Consider the following 18,141-nt stretch of genomic DNA (forward strand, 5'->3'; position numbering starts at 1 on the left):
GCAGGCATGAAGCCAGTGCAACCCGGAGCCACATACAGTATATGACAGTCAGATACTCACACCTACGGACATTTTGAGACTGGCTAATTGTTTTTGGAAGTAGGAGGAAGCCAGAAAACCCAGAGAATCCACGCAAACGTGGGGAGAACATAAAAAGTCCTCACAGATCCGGGAACTGCTTTGCCGTGTAGCGATGGCAGTACCCGCTGCTCCGCGCTTAGTCAGCTGTTATTCAATTTAAAGCAGGGCTTTGAACCGGTTCATGGAACGAAAACGAAAACCGAAAAATTTACAATTTTTAATGTTCCGGAACAGAAAATAATTGTAAACCGCTTAATACCGGGGTTTTTTTTTTTCGTTCTTGAAAAAAAATATTTGACCTCATGTTTCACTTCCTGTCATTCACTGGACGACGGATGAGAGCAGAGGGAAGTAGCGGCGATCAGCAGCGGTTATGTAGTGTCTAAGTAGGAGGCATAAGCCTTAACTACAGTGATATAACTGTCATAAAGCAGTGGTGTAGTGCTGTGGTACTGTTTACTGTAGGGTAGGGATATATCTATAATAGTCTATAGTATATAAACTAATTGCTTTAGTTGCCAATCTAAAAGTCCTTAAGTTACCGTATTTTGCGCACCATTTGGCTCATTGTACAAAGAGGTGCAGTCTAAATAACACAGTTTATTTCTGTACTTTAACCGGACACACGGCGCACATTATTGTTCGGTTCATGCTTGTCAACGGAAGCAAAAAGCTGACTGTGGTTGAACTGTGTTGTACTACGTATTTAAATGTCAAAAAATACACCGAAATTATTTTTTAAATATGTTTTTATTTCCTTATTTTTTGATTAATCTGTGCTAAATCCTTCGAAGTCTTTATCTTCGGTCTGCATTGAATATCTCGGTAGTTTCACTATCGCTGACTGTCTGGTTTCCGGGTGTCTGTCCGGTCATGATGCCGGCTTTAGCGAAACATCGGACAAAAGTCAAAGCAGACACGTTAGTCCAGGATCCGCAATCCACCACATATTGTGGGGGTGTCTCTCCCTCTGTACTGCCCCCCAGTCCTGGTAAACATGTGTTCACGTCTCTCATCCATCGCTCCACGATGCACGCAGTTTAACTTTAAAGGCTAGGTTTACACCGAAATTTTAAGGCTTTTAAGCGCGTCTTGCGGTGCGCAAAATGCGGCACCTACATATTTATATTTACAAGGAACGTTATTAACCGGCTCAGGAACTTAATTTTTTTGTTCTAACCGGTTCAGGAACGTCAGTTTATGGGTGGAACGCAAAACCGGAAACGTTATAATTCCGTTTCTGTTCGGAACGAAACAATTGGCAAATAATTGTGGTTCAAAAATCCCTGAAAGAGGAGAGAAAACTGAGTTTCCCTGACCGGGAATCGAACCCGGGCCGCGGCGGTGAGAGCGCCGAATCCTAACCACTAGACCACCAGGGACTCACTTCTCAAACAGCAATATATTTGACTCCTCGTACAAAACAATTTAAAGTTTGTAGTACATTTAATCAAGTTGACATAAGCCCACTCGGTCGAAGCTTTTGTTACTTAAAATAAAACAATTCACTGTTATGAGGTGAGTTCTTTTTTTTGTAGTAATAGTCCGTTAACATTACATATTTTAATAACAATAATAATACCTCTTTGACAATTTGGTGTGAACAATTCACCAAGTTGCGTGTTTTCACAGGTAGGAGGAAGCCAGATATCCTGGGGATAACCGGTGCTCAGGCACAGGTGGGAACCAATGTTGACCGGGTTAAGTTTCTACCGGAAGCATTTAAAGTTTTTTGAACACTGAATGTTTTGCTATTTAATGGTAACTATTAGCACCTTTCCATCGTGTTATCAGACTTCGTAACTCCACTTTGCATTTCCCGCCATCACAATCGTCAGCTCTGCGTCTCTGTGACGTCATACTAGCCGGATTAAAACTCCGATGACTCCAGCCAATCCTCGCCGGGTGCGGTGGCGAGCGCCTGTAATCCAAGCTACCGGGAGGCTGAGGCTGGAGGATCGCTTGAGCTCAGGAGCTCTGAGCTGCAGCGGACTATGCCGATCGGGTGTCCGCACTAAGTTCGGTATCGATATGGTGCTCCTGGGGGAGCTCGGGACCACCAGGTCGTCTAAGGAGGGGTGCACCGGCCCAGGTCGGAAACGGAGCAGGTCAAAGCCCCCGTGCCGCTCAGTAGTGGGATCGCGCCTGTGAATAGACGCTGTAGTGCAGCCTGAGTAATACAGCGAAACACAGTCTTTTTGGACTCCACACAACATGAACGTCGCACCAACAACATTAACGTTATGTCTTTACAACACACAGCAGCTTCATCGCTGCTTCTTCATCTTCTTGTTCTCACGTTGAACCTGCATGAACCCGCTGCTCTGCTGGCTCCACACCGCCTCCATCTGGAACATCCCTGTAACTACACCAACCACACCGAACCCCTCCAGTGACCTCCTGCGGGTGGAGGCAAAATATTGGATGTAGTAATCGATCAGGTTTTAAAATCCTTCACTGTTTTAAACCTGGTTTTACATCATCTTTAAATATTGAGCATGTTTAAGTATACTTCTAAACACACGAAGTTTGGTTTGGTCAGATTGTACTGGTTTCAGTGAGGAATCTGTAGTCTTAAACACAATTTAATAATATTCTATTCATGTTTAATGGCTTTCAAGAGGCAACAATATAATGGATAAACAAATGTTTGAAATATCGTCACCATGGCCCAGGTGTAATCATCTTAATTTGTTAACATCCTTCTCAAACCTATGCCAGACAAAATGTTTTGCCTGACATTCATTGTGCGCACTTTCCTTTGGTGCTTCTTCATATATTTAAGCAGGTCTAGACTCCTAGACTTCTTCTGAATCTGTCTCAGTTGTGCTGTCACAACATTGATATTGTTGTATAACATTCTATTTTTCTCTCTTTCTTTGCTCCACATTGATACAGATTTTTTAAGATAATACAGTACCAGGATAATATTTTTGACAAATTCCCGGTTAGCCTTCAAGACATGATATTTGATTCTCATAACATTTTAGTTTTATTTTTCTCTTCTGGTTGTACTCAACAAGCAGAGGCTAATGTTGTGTTTTCGGAGGTGTGTTCGAGGTCAGTTAGAGTACAAATAATCTTTTTTCAATGAACTTGTCTATGCCAATGATGAATAAGGACAAGTTGACTCAGTGTTGGCTCTCATATCATATCATTTCATATCACATCATCATTTACCAGAAACTCCATTAAAGCTATGGGTGAGCTCTTCTACTTTCTGGTAGAAGTCAATTATGTAAAATAAGCAATAAATAGGCGTAATTCTTTTTAGGTTAATGAACCTAAATTCTGATCAGTTGAACAGTCACATTTAATACAAACTTGACAGGACATGAAACATCAAATTTTCTGTGCCTGCCACAATGTGGACGATGAAGATGATGAAGATGACCTAAATAGTCTTCAGGACCATGGATAAGGGCCGATTACCATGGCTAGAGGATTTAGCTTAATGCTAACAGTCTGTAAAACGTAACATTAACACCACAGATTCAGATTTCACTGTCATATGAAAATAACTCAGTAAATTCAGACTGAGTGAACAGTTTGCCCTGATGTCAGACTTCCTGTGATCTTTTCGTATTTTCTGTTGACGTCATCTGCAGCATTTGTCCCTTTATCCACATATCTGTGAACTTCTGAGCAGGAAACAAACCCATAATGTACTTATGTTCATGGGGACGTTCACCAACATTGACACTGAAGACAATTCAGGTCAGGTTCAAAGTTGGTGCTGGCGATATACAGTACGTAGACTATGGACTACCTGTGAGAAAACTCTGTCACAACCTGCCTTTTAGTTCTTTTTTTTAATTTATTGATAGGGTTCTCCTGTAGGAGACAAATGATGTACTAATAGGTCGTTCATTCATTCATTTGCAATACCCAGTTCTTCCACAGTCGCAGGTTGCGGGGTGACAGAGCCCATCCCAGCCAACTGGGGACGAGAGGCAAGGTACACTCCAGGCCCAACGCCAACGCACCACAGAGCCACATATAGACAAACACCCAGGTGCACACATACTCACACCTACTGGTAATTTGTGACTGGCTAATTCACCTGAGGTGAGTGTTTTTGGAGGTGGGAGGAAGATGGAGAATGCACGCAGACAAGCGGAGAACATACAAACTCCGGACAGAGACAGGAACTGCCTTGCTGCGCTGCAATATCATCTGCGATGCCCTTATGAGATATTGTTCAACTTAAAGATATTAAATGAGCACAGAAAACTAAAGTTAATACAAGGCATTATATTTACAAGGAACGTTATTAACCGGCTCAGGAACTTAATTTTTTTGTTCTAACCGGTTCAGGAACGTCAGTTTATGGGTGGAACGCAAAACCGGAAACGTTATAATTCCCTTTCGGTTGGGAACGAAACAATTGGCAAATAATTCTGGTTCAAAAATCCCTGAAAGAGGAGAGAAAACTGAGTTTCCCTGACCGGGAATCGAACCCGGGCCGCGGCGGTGAGAGCGCCGAATCCTAACCACTAGACCACCAGGGACTCACTTCTCAAACAGCAATATATTTTTCTCGTGCTACAAAACAATTTAAAGTTTGTAGTACATTTAATCAAGTTGATATAAGCCCACTCGGTCGAAGCTTTTGTTACTTAAAATAAAACAATTCACTGTTATGAGGTGAGTTCTTTTTTTGTAGTAATAGTCCGTTAACATTACATATTTTAATTACAATAATAATACCTCTTTGACAATTTGGTGTGAACAATTCACCAAGTTGCGTGTTTTCACAGGTAGGAGGAAGCCAGATATCCTGGGGATAACCGGTGCTCAGGCACAGGTGGGAACCAATGTTGACCGGGTTAAATTTCTACCGGAAGCATTAGTAGTTTTTTGAACACTGAATGTTTTGCTATTTAATGGTAACTATTAGCACGTTACCATCGTGTGATCGGACTTCGTAACTGCGACTCCGCTTTGCATTTCCCGCCATCACATTCGTCAGCGATGCGTCTCTGTGACGTCATACTAGCCGGATTAAAACTCCGATGACTCCAGCCAATCCTCGCCGGGTGCGGTGGCGAGCGCCTGTAATCCAAGCTACCGGGAGGCTGAGGCTGGAGGATCGCTTGAGCTCAGGAGCTCTGAGCTGCAGCGGACTATGCCGATCGGGTGTCCGCACTAAGTTCGGTATCGATATGGTGCTCCTGGGGGAGCTCGGGACCACCAGGTCGTCTAAGGAGGGGTGCACCGGCCCAGGTCGGAAACGGAGCAGGTCAAAGCCCCCGTGCCGCTCAGTAGTGGGATCGCGCCTGTGAATAGACGCTGTAGTGCAGCCTGAGTAATACAGCGAAACACAGTCTTTTTGGACTCCACACAACATGAACGTCGCAGCAACAACATTAACGTTATGTCTTTACAACACACAGCAGCTTCATCGCTGCTTCTTCATCTTCTTCTTCTCACGTTGAACCTGCATAAACCCGCTGTTCTGCTGGCTCCACACCGCCTCCATCTGGACCATCCCTGTAACTACACCAACCACACCGAACCCCTCCAGTGACGCCCTGCGGGTGGAGGCAAAATAATATTAAACTCATGGATCTACTAATGGATCAGGTTTTGAAATCCTTGCCTGTTTTAAACCTGGTTTTACATCAACTATAAATATTAGGCATGTTTTGGGATACTTCTAAAGACATAAAATTTGGTTTGGTCAGATTGTACTGGTTTCAGTGAGGAATCAGTATACTGTAGTCTGTTTCTATTCATCTTCAGTGGCTTTATCCAAACAATCTAATTTGACCCTTTCCTTTATAATAGAACCCACGACTTCCTGATGACACAACAGTTATGTCAAGTTAAATCACTGTGGAATTTCAGCACAACTATTTTGTGATCAGATCACATCAAATTAGTTCAGTCTTAGGAGTGATGTTTAGTTCAGTACTAGCTGTCCTCCCCCTTGTTAATTTCCTGTTCTATTCTGGCGCTGCTACACACTCTGTGATTATGTCATGTTCAATATCAAAACCAAAGCAACAGAAACATAGAAAACCTCCAAAAACACCCCCCCCCCCCCGGTCTAAACAGGAACAGAAATTTCAGGTGGACATGTCACACATTTCAGCAAACAAGATGGGGCAGGTGATATCTTCAGGGGTGGCCACAGAAATCTGGAGATTTCCTAGATTTCCTAGTTCTGTCTTTTCATCTGCACCTGAGCCCCTACCATAGAAGATATAATCACAGTGATGTTCCAGGTACGAGGGGAGACCACTGGAAAAACTGAAGACGTGTTTTCAGGATTTCTATTTTACCTACTCTACATAAATGCAACTGTCATTATTTTAAGTTGCTCCAATAATACACAAATTCACCTGTAATCCACCTCTAACTGATGGTCAAGTAACTCAATCTGAACAAGTCTTTCTTATCTATCTCCTCTCATGCACTATTTCATATGCTTCTTTCTGTGAGGCCAGAGCGCCCCATGTCATATCATATCATATAATACCATATCATAGCATATCATCTCATATCATTGCCATCCATTTCCAATACCGCTTCTTCCTCTGTGGCGGGTTGCAGGGTGGTGGAGCCTATCCCAGCCGACTGGGGACACCTCGGGCATGACGCCACAGCACCGCGGAGTCACATATATGACAGACAGACACTCATACCTACGGGCATTTTGAGACCGGCCAATTCACATGAAGTGAATGTTTTTGGAGGAAGCCAGAAAGAATCCACACAAACAAAGGGAGAACATACAAACTCCTCACAGAGCTGGGAACAACCTTGCCATGAGGCGATGGTGGTACCCACTGCTCCGCTCTTAGTCAGCTTTTATTCAAGAATTTAAATAAGGACTAAAATTTTAGTTTCCCTGACCGGGAATCGAACCCGGGCCGCGGCGGTGAGAGCGCCGAATCCTAACCACTAGACCACCAGGGACTCACTTCTCAAACAGCAATATATTTCCGTCCTCGTACAAAACAATTTAAAGTTTGCAGTACATTTAATCAAGTTGATATAAGCCCACTCGGTCGAAGCTTTTGTTACTTAAAATAAAAAATTCACTGTTATGAGGTGAGTTCTTTTTTTTGTAGTAATAGTCCGTTAACATTACATATTTTAATAACAATAATAATACCTCTTTGACAATTTGGTGTGAACAATTCACCAAGTTGCGTGTTTTCACAGGTAGGAGGAAGCCAGATATCCTGGGGATAACCGGTGCTCAGGCACAGGTGGGAACCAATGTTGACCGGGTTAAGTTTCTACCGGAAGCATTAGTAGTTTTTTGAACACTGAATGTTTTGCTATTTAATGGTAACTATTAGCACGTTTCCACCGTGTGATCGGACTTCGTAACTGCGACTCCGCTTTGCATTTCCCGCCATTACAATCGTCAGCGCTGCGTCTCTGTGACGTCATACTAGTCGGATTAAAACTCCGATGACTCCAGCCAATCCTCGCCGGGTGCGGTGGCGAGCGCCTGTAATCCAAGCTACCGGGAGGCTGAGGCTGGAGGATCGCTTGAGCTCAGGAGCTCTGAGCTGCAGCGGACTATGCCGATCGGGTGTCCGCACTAAGTTCGGTATCGATATGGTGCTCCTGGGGGAGCTCGGGACCACCAGGTCGTCTAAGGAGGGGTGCACCGGCCCAGGTCGGAAACGGAGCAGGTCAAAGCCCCCGTGCCGCTCAGTAGTGGGATCGCGCCTGTGAATAGACGCTGTAGTGCAGCCTGAGTAATACAGCGAAACACAGTCTTTTTGGACTCCACACAACATGAACGTCGCAGCAACAACATTAACGTTATATCTTTACAACACACAGCAGCTTCATCGCTGCTTCTTCATCTTCTTCTTCTCACGTTGAACCTGCATAAACCCGCTGTTCTGCTGGCTCCACACCGCCTCCATCTGGACCATCCCTGTAACTACACCAACCACACCCGAACCCCTCCAGTGACGTCCTGCGGGTGGAGGCAAAATAATATTTAACTCATGGATCTACGAATGGTTCAGGTTTTAAAATCCTTGCCTGTTTTAAACCTGGTTTTACATCAACGGTGTATATTGAACATGTTTTGGGATGCTTCTAAAGACATAAAGTTTGGTTTGGTCAGATTGTACTGGTTTCAGTGAGGAATCAGCATAGTCTATTTCTATTCATCTTCAGTGGCTTTATCCAAACAATCTAATTTGACCCTTTCCTTTATAATAGAACCCACGACTTCCTGATGACACAACAGTTATGTCAAGTTAAATCACTGTGGAATTTCAGCACAACTATTTTGTGATCAGATCACATCAAATTAGTTCAGTCTTAGGAGTGATGTTTAGTTCAGTACTAGCTGTCCTCCCCCTTGTTAATTTCCTGTTCTATTCTGGCGCTGCTACACACTCTGTGATTATGTCATGTTCAATATCAAAACCAAAGCAACAGAAACATAGAAAACCTCCAAAAACACCCCCTCCCCCCCGGTCTAAACAGGAACAGAAATTTCAGGTGGACATGTCACACATTTCAGCAAACAAGATGGGGCAGGTGATATCTTCAGGGGTGGCCACAGAAATCTGGAGATTTCCTAGTTCTGTCTTTTCATCTGCACCTGAGCCCCTACCATAGAAGATATAATCACAGTGATGTTCCAGGTACGAGGGGAGACCACTGGAAAAACTGAAGACGTGTTTTCAGGATTTCTATTTTACCTACTCTACATAAATGCAACTGTCATTATTTTAAGTTGCTCCAATAATACACAAATTCACCTGTAATCCACCTCTAACTGATGGTCAAGTAACTCAATCTGAACAAGTCTTTCTTATCTATCTCCTCTCATGCACTATTTCATATGCTTCTTTCTGTGAGGCCAGAGCGCCCCATGTCATACCATATCATATAATACCATATCATAGCATATCATCTCATATCATTGCCATCCATTTCCAATACCGCTTCTTCCTCTGTGGCGGGTTGCAGGGTGGTGGAGCCTATCCCAGCCGACTGGGGACACCTCGGGCATGACGCCAGAGCACCGCGGAGTCACATATATGACAGACAGACACTCATACCTACGGGCATTTTGAGACCGGCCAATTCACATGAAGTGAATGTTTTTGGAGGAAGCCAGAAAGAATCCACACAAACAAAGGGAGAACATACAAACTCCTCACAGAGCTGGGAACAACCTTGCCATGAGGCGATGGTGGTACCCACTGCTCCGCACTTAGTCAGCTTTTATTCAAGAATTTAAATAAGGACTAAAAATTGAGTTTCCCTGACCGGGAATCGAACCCGGGCCGCGGCGGTGAGAGCGCCGAATCCTAACCACTAGACCACCAGGGACTCACTTCTCAAACAGCAATATATTTCCCTGCTCGTACAAAATGATTTAAAGTTTGTAGTACATTTAATCAAGTTGACATAAACCCACTCGGTCGAAGCTTTTGTTACTTAAAATAAAACAATTCACTGTTATGAGGTGAGTTCTTTTTTTGTAGTAATAGTCCGTTAACATTACATATTTTAATAACAATAATAATACGTCTTTGACAATTTGGTGTGAACAATTCACCAAGTTGCGTGTTTTCACAGGTAGGAGGAAGCCAGATATCCTGGGGATAACCGGTGCTCAGGCACAGGTGGGAACCAATGTTGACCGGGATAAGTTTCTGCCGGAAGCATTAGTAGTTTTTTGAACACTGAATGTTTTGCTATTTAATGGTAACTATTAGCACGTTTCCATCGTGTTATCAGACTTCGTAACTCCGTTTTGCATTTCCCGCCATCACAATCGTCAGCGCTGCGTCTCTGTGACGTCATACTAGCCGGATTAAAACTCCGATGACTCCAGCCAATCCTCGCCGGGTGCGGTGGCGAGCGCCTGTAATCCAAGCTACCGGGAGGCTGAGGCTGGAGGATCGCTTGAGCTCAGGAGCTCTGAGCTGCAGCGGACTATGCCGATCGGGTGTCCGCACTAAGTTCGGTATCGATATGGTGCTCCTGGGGGAGCTCGGGACCACCAGGTCGTCTAAGGAGGGGTGCACCGGCCCAGGTCGGAAACGGAGCAGGTCAAAGCCCCCGTGCCGCTCAGTAGTGGGATCGCGCCTGTGAATAGACGCTGTAGTGCAGCCTGAGTAATACAGCGAAACACAGTCTTTTTGGACTCCACACAACATGAACGTCGCAGCAACAACATTAACGTTATGTCTTTACAACACACAGCAGCTTCATCGCTGCTTCTTCATCTTCTTCTTCTCACGTTGAACCTGCATGAACCCGCTGTTCTGCTGGCTCCACACCGCCTCCATCTGGACCATCCCTGTAACTACACCAACCACACCGAACAACTCCAGTGACGTCCTGCGGGTGGAGGCAAAATATTGGATGTAGTAATCGATCAGGTTTTAAAATCCTTCACTGTTTTAAACCTGGTTTTACATCATCTTTAAATATTGAACATGTTTAAGTATACTTCTAAACACATGAAGTTTGGTTTGGTCACATTGTACTGGTTTCAGTGAGGAATCTGTAGTCTTAAACACAATTTAGTAATATTCTATTCATGTTTAATGGCTTTCAAGAGGCAACATTATAAGGGATAAACAAATGTTTGAAATATCGTCACCATGGCCCAGGTGTAATAATCTTAATTTGTTAACATCCTTCTCAAACCTATGCCAGATAAAATGTTTTGCCTGACATTCATTGTGCGCACTTTCCTTTGGTGCTTCTTCATATATTTAAGCAGATCTAGACTCCTAGACTTCTTCTGAATCTGTCTCAGTTGTGCTGTCACAACATTGATATTGTTGTATAACATTCTATTTTTCTCTCTTTCTTTGCTCCACATTGATACGGATTTTTTAAGATAATACAGTACCAGGATAATATTTTTGACAAATGCCCGGTTAGCTGTCAAGACATGATATTTGATTCGAATAACATTTTAGTTGTATTTTTCTCTTCTGGTTGTAATCAACAAGCAGAGGCTAATGTTGTGTTTTTGGAGGTGTGTTCGAGGTCAGTTAGAGTACAAATAATCTTTTTTCAATGAACTTGGCATCAATGCCAATGATGAATAAGGACAAGTTGACTCAGTGTTGGCTCTCATATCATATCATTTCATATCACATCATCATTTACCAGAAACTCCATTAATTAAAGTTATGGGTGAGCTCTTCTACTTTCTGGTAGAAGTCGCGGATTGTTAGTAGGCAGTCACGTGATCCTGTATGTGCATTCTATTGGCTAACGGCATCCGGAAGTGCGCTCCGTTCTGTCAGTCTTGGACTTTTGTGAGACAGAAAGTGCTTTAAACAGTCCATAAAAGTGTGGGAAAAGGTAATACAGATGGTTTAATATCAGTATAGGGAAGGTTCATAAACGTTAAAATTACCGTAAACAATAATAGTTTGTCGCTATATCGTGGAATTTATTATTTGCATGTGGTTCCTGGAAGGCATTAACCGTGAGGAACGAGGGGTACTGTATAACGAAACTTTGTGAAAACGTGACGTAAAGACGTGGACACGTCACATTAAAATGCTTCCATTGTGTTATAAGTATTTGCAACTGCTCCTCAACTTTTTCCACAATCAAAATTGTTGTCAATGTGCTCCTGTGACGTCATACTAGTCGAACTAGCCCATCCCATCCGACTGGGGGTGTGAGGCGGGTGATACTGCGGGCATGAAGCCAGTACAACCCGGAGCCACATACAGTATATGACAGTCAGATACTCACACCTACGGACATTTTGAGACTGGCTAATTGTTTTTGGAAGTAGGAGGAAGCCAGAAAACCCAGAGAATCCACGCAAACGTGGGGAGAACATAAAAAGTCCTCACAGATCCGGGAACTGCTTTGCCGTGTAGCGATGGCGGTACCCGCTGCTCCGCGCTTAGTCAGCTGTTATTCAATTTAAAGCAGGGCTTTGAACCGGTTCATGGAACGAAAACGAAAACCGAAAAATTTACATTTTTTAATGTTCCGGAACAGAAAATAATTGTAAACCGGTTAATACCGGGGTTTTTTTTTTCGTTCTTGAAAAAAATATTTGACCTCATGTTTCATTTCCTGTCATTTACTGGACGACGGATGAGAGCAGAGAGAAGTAGCGGCGATCAGCAGCGGTTATGTAGTGTCTAAGTAGGGGGCATAATTCTTGACTACAGTGATATAACTGTCATAATACATACATAATACATACATAATACATAATAATACAATTTCCTCCGGGATTAATAAAGGATCTATCTATCTATCTATCTATCTATCTATCTATCTATCTATCTATCTATCTATCTATCTATCTATCTATCTATCTATCTATCTATCTATCTATCTATCTATCTATCTATCTATCTATCTATCTATCTATCTATCTATCTATCTATCTATCTAAAAAGCAGTGGTGTAGTGCTGTGGTACTGTTTACTGTAGGGTAGGGATATATCTATAATAGTCTATAGTACATAAACTAATTGCTTTAGTTGCCAATCCAAAAGTCCTTAAGTTACCGTATTTTGCGCACCATTTGGCTCATTGTACAAAGAGGCGCAGTCTAAATAACACAGTTTATTTCTGTACTTTAACCGGACACACGGCGCACATTATTGTTCGGTTCATGCTTGTCAACGGAAGCAAAAAGCTGGCTGTGGTTGAACTGTGTTGTACTACGTATTTAAATGTCAAAAAATACCCCGAAATTATTTTTTAAATATGTTTTTATTTCCTTATTTTTTGATTAATCTGTGCTAAATCCTTCGAAGTCTTTATCTTCGGTCTGCATTGAATATCTCGGTAGTTTCACTATCGCTGACTGTCTGGTTTCCGGGTGTCTGTCCGGTCATGATGCCGGCTTTAGCGAAACATCGGACAAAAGTCAAAGCAGACACGTTAGTCCAGGATCCGCAATCCACCACATATTGTGGGGGTGTCTCTCCCTCTGTACTGCCCCCCAGTCCTGGTAAACATGTGTTCACGTCTCTCATCCATCGCTCCACGATGCACGCAGTTTAACTTTAAAGGCTCTGTTTACACCGAAATTTTAAGGCTTTTAAGCGCGTCTTGCGGTGCGCAAAATACGGCACCAACATAATCTACATATTTATATTTACAAGGAACGTTATTAACCGGCTTAGGAACTTAATTTTTTTGTTCTAACCGGTTCAGGAACGTCAGTTTATGGGTGGAACGCAAAACCGAAAATGTTATAATTCAGTTTCTGTTCGGAACGAAACAATTGGCAAATAATTGTGGTTCAAAAATCCCTGAAAGAGGAGAGAAAACTGAGTTTCCCTGACCGGGAATCGAACCCGGGCCGCGGCGGTGAGAGCGCCGAATCCTAACCACTAGACCACCAGGGACTCACTTCTCAAACAGCAATATATTTCCGTCCTCGTACAAAACAATTTAAAGTTTGTAGTACCTTTAATCAAGCCAGATATCCTGGGGATAACCGGTGCTCAGGCACAGGTGGGAACCAATGTTGACCGGGATAAGTTTCTACCGGAAGCATTTAAAGTTTTTTGAACACTGAATGTTTTGCTATTTAATGGTAACTATTAGCACGTTACCATCGTGTGATCGGACTTCGTAACTGCGACTCCGCTTTGCATTTCCCGCCATCAGAATCGACAGCGCTGCGTCTCTATGACGTCATACTAGTCGGATTAAAACTCCGATGACTCCAGCCAATCCTCGCCGGGTGCGGTGGCGCGCGCCTGTAATCCAAGCTACCGGGAGGCTGAGGCTGGAGGATCGCTTGAGCTCAGGAGCTCTGAGCTGCAGCGGACTATGCCGATCGGGTGTCCGCACTAAGTTCGGTATCGATATGGTGCTCCTGGGGGAGCTCGGGACCACCAGGTCGCCTAAGGAGGGGTGCACCGGCCCAGGTCGGAAACGGAGCAGGTCAAAGCCCCCGTGCCGCTCAGTAGTGGGATCGCGCCTGTGAATAGACGCTGTAGTGCAGCCTGAGTAATACAGCGAAACACAGTCTTTTTGGACTCCACACAACATGAACGTCGCAGCAACAACTTTAACGTTATGTCTTTACAACACACAGCAGCTTCATCGCTGCTTCTTCATCTTCTTCTTCTCACGTTGAACCTGCATAAACCCGCTGTTCTGCTGGCTCCACACCGCCTCCATCTGGACCATCCCTGTAACTACACCAACCACACCGAACCCCTCCAGTGACGTCCTGCGGGTGGAGGCAAAATATTGGATGTAGTAATCGATCAGGTTTTAAAATCCTTCACTGTTTTAAACCTGGTTTTACATCATCTTTAAATATTGAGCATGTTTAAGTATACTTATAAACACATGAAGTTTGGTTTGGTCAGATTGTACTGGTTTCAGTGAGGAATCTGTAGTCTTAAACACAATTAATAATATTCTATTCATATTTAATGGCTTTCAAGAGGCAACAATATAAGGGATAAACAAATGTTTGAAATATTGTCACCATGGACCAGGTGTAATAATCTTAATTTGTTAAAATCCTTCTCAAACCTATGCCAGACAAAATGTTTTGCCTGACATTCATTGTGCGCACTTTCCTTTGGTGCTTCTTCATATATTTAGCAGATCTAGACTCCTAGACTCCTTCTGAATCTGTCTCAGTTGTGCTGTCACAACATTGATATTGTTGTATAACATTCTATTTTTCTCTCTTTCTTTGCTCCACATTGATACAGATTTTTTAAGATAATTCAATACCAGGATAATATTTTTGACAAATGCCCGGTTAGCTGTCAAGACATGATATTTGATTCTCATAACATTTTAGTTTTATTTTTCTCTTCTGGTTGTAATCAACAAGCAGAGGCTAATGTTGTGTTTTTGGAGGTGTGTTCGAGGTCAGTTAGAGTACAAATAATCTTTTTTCAACGAACTTGTCTATGCCAATGATGAATAAGGACAAGTTGACTCAGTGTTGGCTCTCATATCATATCATTTCATATCACATCATCATTTACCAGAAACTCCATTAAAGTTATGGGTGAGCTCTTCTACTTTCTGGTAGAAGTCGCGGATTGTTAGTAGGCAGTCACGTGATCCTGTACGTGCATTCTATTGGCTAACGGCATCCGGAAGTGCGCTCCGTTCTGTCAGTCTCGGACTTTTGTGAGACAGAAAGTGCTTTAAACAGTCCATAAAAGTGTGGGGAAAGGTAATACAGATGGTTTAATATCAGTATAGGGAAGGTTCATAAACGTTAAAATTACCGTAAACAATAATAGTTTGTCGCTATATCGTGGAATTTATTATTTGCATGTGGTTCCTGGAAGGCATTAACCGTGAGGAACGAGGGGTACTGTATAACGAAACTTTGTGAAAACGTGACGTAAAGACGTGGACACGTCACATTAAAATGCTTCCATTGTGTTAGAAGTATTTGCAACTGCGCCTCGACTTTTTCCACAATCAAAATTGTTGTCAATGTGCTCCTGTGACGTCATACTAGTCGAACTAGCCCATCCCATCCGACTGGGGGTGTGAGGCGGGTGATACTGCGGGCATGAAGCCAGTGCAACCCAGAGCCACATACAGTATATGACAGTCAGATACTCACACCTACGGACATTTTGAGACTGGCTAATTGTTTTTGGAAGTAGGAGGAAGCCAGAAAACCCAGAGAATCCACGCAAACGTGGGGAGAACATAAAAAGTCCTCACAGATCCGGGAACTGCTTTGCCGTGTAGCGATGGCGGTACCCGCTGCTCCGCGCTTAGTCAGCTGTTATTCAATTTAAAGCAGGGCTTTGAACTGGTTCATGGAACGAAAACGAAAACCGAAAAATTTATATTTTTTAATGTTCCGGAACAGAAAATAATTGTAAACCGGTTAATACCGGGTTTTTTTTTTTTCGTTCTTGAAAAAAATATTTGACCTCATGTTTCACTGGACGACGGATGAGAGCAGAGAGAAGTAGCGGCGATCAGCAGCGGTTATGTAGTGTCTAAGTAGGAGGCATAAGCCTTAACTACAGTGATATAACTGTCATAAAGCAGTGGTGTAGTGCTGTGGTACTGTTTACTGTAGGGTAGGGATATATCTATAATAGTCTATAGTATATAAACTAATTGCTTTAGTTGCCAATCTAAAAGTCCTTAAGTTACCGTATTTTGCGCACCATTTGGCTCATTGTACAAAGAGGTGCAGTCTAAATAACAGTTTATTTCTGTACTTTAACCGGACACACGGCGCACATTATTGTTCGGTTCATGCTTGTCAACGGAAGCAAAAAGCTGACTGTGGTGGAACTGTGTTGTACTACGTATTTAAATGTCAAAAAATACACCGAAATTATTTTTTAAATATGTTTTTATTTCCTTATTTTTTGATAAATCTGTGGGGATTTATCTTCGGTCTGCATTGAATATCTCGGTAGTTTCACTATCGCTGACTGTCTGGTTTCCGGGTGTCTGTCCGGTCATGATGCCGGCTTTAGCGAAACATCGGACAAAAGTCAAAGCAGACACGTTAGTCCAGGATCCGCAATCCACCACATATTGTGGGGGTGTCTCTCCCTCTGTACTGCCCCCCAGTCCTGGTAAACATGTGTTCACGTCTCTCATCCATCGCTCCACGATGCACGCAGTTTAACTTTAAAGGCTCTGTTTACACCGAAATTTTAAGGCTTTTAAGCGCGTCTTGCGGTGCGCAAAATACGGCACCAACATAATCTACATATTTATATTTACAAGGAACGTTATTAACCGGCTTAGGAACTTAATTTTTTTGTTCTAACCGGTTCAGGAACGTCAGTTTATGGGTGGAACGCAAAACCGAAAATGTTATAATTCAGTTTCTGTTCGGAACGAAACAATTGGCAAATAATTGTGGTTCAAAAATCCCTGAAAGAGGAGAGAAAACTGAGTTTCCCTGACCGGGAATCGAACCCGGGCCGCGGCGGTGAGAGCGCCGAATCCTAACCACTAGACCACCAGGGACTCACTTCTCAAACAGCAATATATTTCCGTCCTCGTACAAAACAATTTAAAGTTTGTAGTACCTTTAACCCTTGGGGACTGATTGGTACCAAAAGTGACATTTTTGTTGTTTTTATGTTTTTCTTTCCCAATAAATCAGTCAATTAAAAGGCTAAATATATTAAATTTTGCCAGTCATTTTCTTTCAACTTTATTTTCTAAATTCCTTAATGCCTGTCATTGGAAGTGTATAGAATAGTAGATTGTCACCGTGTACACACAGGAACCAATTGGTACAAAAATGGTCTCATTGACTCCCATTATAACCACATATTTTTCATATGCTATAGGCATATATATATATATAATATATTAATATATTATATATGCATATTATATATATTACTATATACAATAATGCTGCCATGTTATAATGCAACATGATCTTCATTGTCTGCAGCAAGCCACTGTCCCCACATTGACCCCACAGCCCAGACACAGACCCACCGTCTGTGTTTACTCCTCCTGTTTACTCCTCCTGTTCTTATTTTCGTTCCTTCATTCACAACAACTACCTTCATGAAAGGTAGTGGGTGTGACAGAAGGACATGAAAAAGGACATGATTTGTTTTGCAGGTCTGTGTTTACACACCTGCAAAAATATGTATTTCCATTCATCCAATAGGTGAGCGGAGGCTTCTTTTGATCCAGCAAAATTTGCTGGCTGGGGGGGCTGGCTGTGCTCCCCCCGCAGCTCTTAGACAGTAAACAGCGGCAAGTGCAGTCATCGTTGTTCGGATTCACGCATGAAGACAGCGATCGTGTCATATGTCGTCCCCCCCCCAAAAAAACCAAAACAAAACAAACGTGCTTCTCCTGAGCACAAAACACCGGGAACCAGAGGTCCAGGAATCGGGGAAAAAACCCCCACAAATAATAATGGACTATAATCGCTGCAAAGGAGCCGTCGACCACCTGGACCAGGTATTTACGCATCACTTATTTATTTCACTTACTGGTATTTATTTACTGTTACTCACTACGTTTGATTGTGCGATATAGCAATAGCCTATGCACTTTATTTCGTTGAATATTTTTCTATTTATCAAGAGGGATGTGTGAAATTGTATGCATATCATT

At 42.8% G+C, this 18,141-nt stretch overlaps 6 non-coding genes across 6 annotated transcripts; all 6 read right to left on the bottom strand.

The window, feature by feature from the left end:
• Positions 1 to 1,391: 1,391 nt before the first annotated feature.
• Positions 1,392 to 1,463, bottom strand: trnae-cuc (transfer RNA glutamic acid (anticodon CUC)). Its single transcript has one exon. It is a non-coding gene; the product is annotated as a tRNA-Glu (tRNA).
• A 3,057-nt stretch (positions 1,464 to 4,520) lies between these two features.
• On the bottom strand, positions 4,521 to 4,592 carry trnae-cuc (transfer RNA glutamic acid (anticodon CUC)). Its single transcript has one exon. It is a non-coding gene; the product is annotated as a tRNA-Glu (tRNA).
• Positions 4,593 to 6,933: 2,341 nt separating this feature from the next.
• trnae-cuc (transfer RNA glutamic acid (anticodon CUC)) lies at positions 6,934 to 7,005 on the bottom strand. The gene has a single exon. It is a non-coding gene; the product is annotated as a tRNA-Glu (tRNA).
• A 2,328-nt stretch (positions 7,006 to 9,333) lies between these two features.
• On the bottom strand, positions 9,334 to 9,405 carry trnae-cuc (transfer RNA glutamic acid (anticodon CUC)). Its single transcript has one exon. It is a non-coding gene; the product is annotated as a tRNA-Glu (tRNA).
• A 3,953-nt stretch (positions 9,406 to 13,358) lies between these two features.
• Positions 13,359 to 13,430, bottom strand: trnae-cuc (transfer RNA glutamic acid (anticodon CUC)). Its single transcript has one exon. It is a non-coding gene; the product is annotated as a tRNA-Glu (tRNA).
• Positions 13,431 to 16,950: 3,520 nt separating this feature from the next.
• trnae-cuc (transfer RNA glutamic acid (anticodon CUC)) lies at positions 16,951 to 17,022 on the bottom strand. The gene has a single exon. It is a non-coding gene; the product is annotated as a tRNA-Glu (tRNA).
• Positions 17,023 to 18,141: the final 1,119 nt, after the last annotated feature.

This window comes from Antennarius striatus, chromosome 19 (genome assembly GCF_040054535.1).
Source record: "Antennarius striatus isolate MH-2024 chromosome 19, ASM4005453v1, whole genome shotgun sequence".
NCBI classification, from domain to species: domain Eukaryota; kingdom Metazoa; phylum Chordata; class Actinopteri; order Lophiiformes; family Antennariidae; genus Antennarius; species Antennarius striatus.